The sequence below is a fragment of the Myotis brandtii genome, unplaced genomic scaffold (genome assembly GCF_000412655.1).
Source record: "Myotis brandtii unplaced genomic scaffold, ASM41265v1 scaffold2790, whole genome shotgun sequence".
Lineage (NCBI taxonomy): Eukaryota > Metazoa > Chordata > Mammalia > Chiroptera > Vespertilionidae > Myotis > Myotis brandtii.
Window position 1 is genome coordinate 192,533 of NW_005360642.1, and position 6,827 is coordinate 199,359.

The window sequence follows — 6,827 nt, forward strand, 5'->3', positions numbered from 1 at the left end:
CGCCCGCCCCCCGGGGGAAGGGCAGGGATGCTGCTGGTCCCAGGCACCACTGGAATCAGCAACTTCGGTGCTGACTGAATGCTTGCCATCTCTTGCTTTTGTTCCTTTATTCATGTTGCCTTCGTTCTTTCTTGCTACCCATGGCTTTTTTCCAGACGGTAGGAATCTCAGTCACGAATAGTTCACGAAATTCATCTTTTGACTTTCACCAACAGAGAAGGTCTGACTATTCTGGGTCCAGTTGAAAAAAATTCCACAGAAGGGCTCTGATTGGCCTGCCTTATATAAGAAGGCACCCCTGAGCCAATAAATGTAGCTAAGAAGACATATCATGTAAGAACATGTAAGAATTGACATGTACAGTTGTGCAGTTTGTGTACTTAGATGCCTTCCTAAGGGCATGTGGGGATTGGCATGAAGCCCACACTCTGCTCACTGAGCTATGCAGCCTGGAGGAGGGTGTCTCCCAGAGGAAAGATGTACTTTGCATCTCTCAGGACACTGGGGTGGCCAAGCCAGGCACCCAATGGGCTGAGCCTTTTCTTAGAAAATTGAGCTATAGCCCTAGCCGGTTTGGCTCCATGGGTAGAGCATCAGCCCGAGAACTGAAGGGACAGGGTCAAGGGCATGTACCTTGGTTGCAGGCTTGATCCCCAGGTGAGGCTTGTGCAGGAGGCCACCAACCAATGTGTCTCTCTCACATCGATGTTTCTCTCTCTCCATCTCTCCTTCTCCCTTCCACTCTCTCTAAAAATCAATGGAAAAATATCCCCAGATGAGGATTTTAAACAATTGAGCTATAATTGACATATAGCATTATATTAGTTTCAGGTGTATAACATAATGATTCGATATTTGTAAATGATCACACGAAAGTCTAGCTAGTATCCATCACCATATACAGTTATAATTTTTTTCTTGTGATGAGAACTCTTAGCAACTTTAAGAACTGTCACACAGTGTTATTAACAATAGTCACCATACTGTCCATTACATCCCCAAAATTTGTTTATTTTATAACTGGGTATTTGTACCTTTGACCACCTTCACCCATTTTGCCCATCCCTCACCTCCTGCCTCTGGCAACCACCAATCTGTTCTCTGTATCTTTGAATGTGCCCCCACTCCCCCTTTCCTTTTCATATGAAGGCATTGAGTAGGCTTGTGGCTGCCCTGTGTGAAACATGGAAGCTTCTGAGAAAATAATATATTTGTAGATGGAGAAATGAAAGGGAAGTATTAGCTACAGAAAGAGAGGTGATACCATTGGCCATACTCTAAGGTTTCCTGCTTAGTAACAATGAGTGAATTCTCTTTAGAAAACTATTTCTGTTTCATGTGAATTTTTAAAAAACAGCCCCACAATTAAGTCATGGAGCAATGATACATAGAGACTATAGTGTGAGCAAAAAAACAGCTGTCAGTTCAAGGTCTGAGCAGCACCATGGGGACCTCCTCCCCGGGAAGCAGCTTGCTACTCTCTCAGGCATACTCACCTCTCTTTGAGGGTTGGGAAGCGCTCTCACAGTAGATTTCAATTAAACAATTTCATGGTTTTGTTTTGTGAGAAGACAGTCTGACATTTAATAGAGATGCCCAATCATCTTCTCTAGAAAAGTTCGACTGAAAGCAGTTCTGGTTCCATTAAAATGATATTTTTAGCACCAGGTTTGTGGAGCTGTAAAGACTTTTTTTTTAATGAAGTGATTTCTCATGGGTTGGGCAAGTTTCCTCTGGAATACAGTCATACTCCCTCTACCCAGCAAGCCAGCACGTTCTCCAAAGCCGTGGGCTGTGTGGAAGCGAATAGACTGAGCCTATGTTTAAAGATGGGCGGAAAGAGGCCAGATTCAGGAGTTTGACCAGTTGGGCCCCATTTCAAAGCAGGCCAACCCTCCAGCCATGAGGCAAAGGGGCCAGTGTATTTATTCTGGGGTATTCCACTCTCAACTGGCAATCTTTTTCCCTGGGGCCCATATAAAATTTCGGGAGTGTGAGCTTTGCAAACATCAGGCAGAGTGCACCAAGGGGAAAAGGTGGTACTTCCAGGCTGATATAACAAACTAACAGTTTCATCTTGCTGCAGCATCTCCCCATAGAAGTACCCTTTGAATCTTAGAGTCAAAATGCCTTCCATTTTCCTTTGCTTCTTATTGTTCCTTGTTTATTTCTCTCCCCTTACCCTTCTTTGATAACCCAGAGTCACATGTCTGATTTGCCCACATCTTCCTGTTCTTCCCTCTGCTTCCTCTGTATACTCTGTGTTTGACTAACTAGTCAGTACCTAGAGAAATAAACACAGTGGAAAATCAGAAAGTTGTACCAAAGCCCTTCGGATCCAGGATGGGCAGCCCTCCCTGTCATGATTCTCCTTTTCTCCTTAGATTCTCTTATTTTTCTATTTTCTTCTTATATACTTCACTCATCACTTGTTCTCCACTTATTTTTTTCTTTGTCTCTCTTCCTTTATCTGCTCTGCTGACAACAAAACCTTCTTGCAGAATTTCCTTTGTTAGGAAAGCCAACAGCCTGCGCAGTATATTTTAAATTTGATTGTCATCGGCACAATTAAAACAACGTATTCTTCCTCAAAGGGTTCAAGGGATTTCCTCGGGGATGTGGGGGGTGCAGGAATCGCCAGGCTGCGCACACTCATTCTGCCTCTGCCGCTTAGCCATGTGCAGAGCTTGCTTTGGGTAAGCGGAAGTCACACAGTGACTTCGGGTGGAAGCTTTAACCATTGCATGCTTTGCGATGCTTTTTCCCTCCAGCCCCTCAGATGGTGGCTGCCCCCTCAGCCTGAGTCCTGGCAGGAGGATGCCTTTGAGCAGAGGGCACAGCTAACCTGCATCAGGCACGTGGCATAATCAGGAAACAACCCTTTTTGTTTTATGCCACTGAGATTCTTGGGCTGTTTGTTATTACAGCGTAATGCAGCGATTTTCAACCGGTGAATTTTTAAAACATGCAATACCTATTTAGTCAGGGGCACTGACCTCTTTTCCCTTAGATTGTCAATTAATTTGACAACAGCCAACACAACAATGGCTGTCTGATGTGAATGAATCAAAGTTATATCTTTTTGGGGGTCAGATCTACAAAAAATATAACATTTTTTGGTGTGCCCAGAATTTTAGTAGTTTATGTGTGCCGTGAGATGAAAAAGCTTGAAAATCGCTGGTGTAATGTAACAGACTTGCTGTTACAGGGCAGGGGCTGACGATAACAGGCGGACAGAATGACATGTTTCCTACTGAAATACCCTTGCAGAAAATTTCCAATCCACTGTGAGATGGTGATTCACTGAGGTCAGGAGGCTGGGCCAGTGAGAGAGGTTATTTCCAGTGCTTCGCATCGAAGTTTCCTTGTGTTTCAGAAGGACAGAGCTATACCAAATCAATGATGTGCAGCCACGGAGTGTCCTCTTCCCACTCCCTGTTCTCCAGCCCTCAGCGAGGCTTGATGGCTCTTTTACTGGTGACCCCCAGGGTGAGAGGCATGGCTTTCACGTTTACTGATGCTGTGGAAGCAAGGGCAGGTCCTCACCCAATTGTCCACAGCACAACTGAAACCAAGCTGTCCCTTTAAATAAAACTTTATTTTTTAAAATGTATCTTTATTATTGAAAGTATTACACATGTCTCCTTTGTTTCCCCATTGGCCCTTTCTAGCCCACACCCGCCCCCTGCCCTCGGCGCCCCAGGCCTTCACCACACTATTGTCTGTGTCTATGGGTTATGCATAAATGCATGCAAGTTCTTTGGTTAATCTCTCCACACCCCCCACCTTCCCTCTGAGTTTGACAGTTTGTTCCATGCCTCCATGTTGAAATTTTGAGGACAATGGAAGGGAACTGCAACACCGAGAAAAAAATTTACATTACTGGCCAGGCACATGGAAGCCTCCGTGCCTGTTACACTCACCACTCCCTCCACTCATCTCAGTATCAGACATGCTGCAGGAGCACCCCCTTCCTTACAGCTCACCCCCCAAACAAGGCCAATTTTCTCTCTCCAGTTGCTTACAAAGTCCTCATTTCATATCTAAGACTTGACCATTCCCCAGGATGACCGATTCTGGGAGCACCTGCTTCTTTTGAGGAAACTCCATCCCCCCCTTCATGTATATGACCTGACCTTGTGTTCCGATAAGACAATCACACAGCTGTGGTAATAAGTCATCTAAGACCTCAGGAGGAAGGCTCATGTTTCAGAAAGGTCTTTTATGTGGTCTGTGACCTGGTATTCAGGAAAACTTTTGATCATGCTCCTAATAGTATTTATTTTTTAGAAATAATTAAACTGGGTTAATTCCAGGCCTTTCTTCTTTCCTTATTTGGCAAAATCCTATTCCTTTAAGTGTCCATTTCTCTGTGAAGCCTTCCCTAACTCTGGGCAGCATGAACCCCTCCATTCTGGTTTATTCTGCAGCACTGTCCTCCACACCTTTTTGACAAAATTATTTACCTTTTTATATTGTGATGTTCCTTTCTTATGTTTCTCTCCACTTACAGTTGCCTGAGGACAGGAAGTAGGTACTTCTCATGCATCTACCTCAATGCCTAGCACAGTACTTGGTAAGGAGGAGCTATGCAATGTATGCCAACTGTGTGGATGAGTGGCATCTAAAGTCATCATCCCTTCCTCATTCATTCTTTTTAAAAATATATACTTCTTTATTGATTTCAAAGAGGAAGGGAGAAGGAGAAAAAGTATCTAAAGTCATCATCCCTTCCTCATTTATTCTTTTTTTAAAAAAAATATACTTCTTTATTGATTTCAGAGAGGAAGGGAGAAGGAGAGAAAGAAACATCAATGATCAGAATCATTGATCAGCCACCTCCCGCACGCCCCCCACTGGGGACCGAGCCCACAACCCAGGCACGTGCCCTTGGCCGGAATTGAACCCAGGACCCTTCAGTCCACAGGCTGACTGACGCTCCATCCACTGAGCTAAGACGGCTAGGGCTAATTCTTGAATTGTGCGTGTGTGCTTATGTGCTGTGGGGGTGTGGAATACAATATAGTCATATCTGTTTAGCATCATGTATGAAGGGATGTATCCAAAATGGTCCATATTGAACCTGTCAAAAGAATTCATAGATGGAAATATATAAAACGTTTGAGAAATATTTATGTAGGCAACCACGTCTTAAAAAGGAAGTTTGAGGTTCTTTTTTTGCCAACTAAGTCTTCCCATACCCCATAGTAGTAACCCCATATTTATTCCTGAGCCAATCTGTTTATATTTATAATCAGAACTTATAAAAACATTTTGTTTTTTTTCTTATGTTTTTCTTTCATGGCACACTAGTGTGTTCTTATGCTGCTAGTTTGTGATATTTTAATATGAAGTAAAGGAAATAGTCAATTTTTTTTCTTGGTACAGATTTTTAAACCCACATGATAAATCACATTTAAGACAAATTTCTTTATCTGAGTTCTCATTTTCTGGTTTTGCCTCTTATTTTTTGTGAGATGAGCATGGTAAACTGTGCTGAAAAACAACAACAACAAAAAAGAGAATGGCAGATTATAACTGAGTTATTGTAGAATTGCATCACATTTTTCTCTCTACTATTGGCAATGGTATTTGATCATTTGTCAACTCCCTGTAGATATCCTTTTTCTCCTCCACATAAGTCAAAACTGTCTTCTTTAGGGCATACAGAATAAGTTGTAATAATACATTATTCAGCTCTAAACAATTCTCTTCTATCAGTGTACACAGTGAATGTTATTAATGAGAAACTCTTTGCATGGGCCCTGAAAATAGCCAATAACTCAACTTGTCATCATTTCGATAACTACAGATTTCAATTTCACATGAAGAAATATAGGCTTCAGTTTAGCAGTTTCAAAAAGCAATGAATACAGATGATGAAATCTCTTCTTTCAGGCAAGAAGACTTCAAATTATTACACACAGACACTTATTTCTAATAATTCAATTTTACTTCTCAGTTGCCTGATATTAGAAGTATTTGTCCAGAAATTGGATAAGAAGTTAATCACCATTTCAGAGCTCCAGGCCTAAACTCAGGGACCAACTGAAAATTTTATCAGCAACTGAGCAGCAATGCTTCTCATTGCTTTCCTGTATTTTCTTAACTTTTTGCTCTTCTTACTTTCCAAATTTATTTCCAAACATCCCAGAAATAGCTCTTTTTAAAGATGGAAATAAATGATGATGCCAGGGCAGTTTCACTTGGGTGTGACTTTTTCTCATCCCTCCTTCCATCCTTATTTCCTTCAAGCTTCAGATTAGGCCTCCTTTCTCTAAAAATTTTCTCTCTTCCACCAAAGATTCAGTCTGTGTGAATGAGGAGAAACAGATGTCCTCAGGTCGCCTATCAGTGAGCTGATGGCAGGAAGGACTGCAAGACTGTCACCTGGAGGAGGCACACTGCCCTTACCAGAGACGCTCTTCTCACCAGCAAGGCCATTCCTCAGACTGGAAAGCCTTCCAGTTTCTATTGTTATGCCATTGGTAGGTAGCTCCTTCTCCCTCCCAACTTTGTCCATCTGTAGAGGGTGGAGATCTCTCTCCCGGGGTACAATCGTGCTTTTCCAAGGCAGAGTAAGAGTTAAGGGAATATGTGCACTTCAATGATCTCTTCCTACAAGACTCCCCAATACTCTACTTTAGCTGCCACCAGGTGTTGTTCTGTTTATGATGTTAGTCTCACACCTGCCTTAACACTTCAGTTTCTTTTCTCTGTGCTCCCAGGCACCTCAAGTTTCCCGCCGATACCAATCTCTATTGCAATCATATGTGTAGTCCTCTCTTGTTATTAGGCCATGGACTCCCCCAGGGCAGGTACCTCAT

The 6,827-nt window shown here is 42.6% G+C and overlaps 1 pseudogene; it reads right to left on the reverse strand.

Moving 5' to 3' along the window:
- Positions 1-2,137, reverse strand: part of LOC102256496 — a 10,045-nt pseudogene extending 7,908 nt beyond the window's left edge.
- Between the last annotated feature and the right edge of the window lie 4,690 nt (positions 2,138-6,827).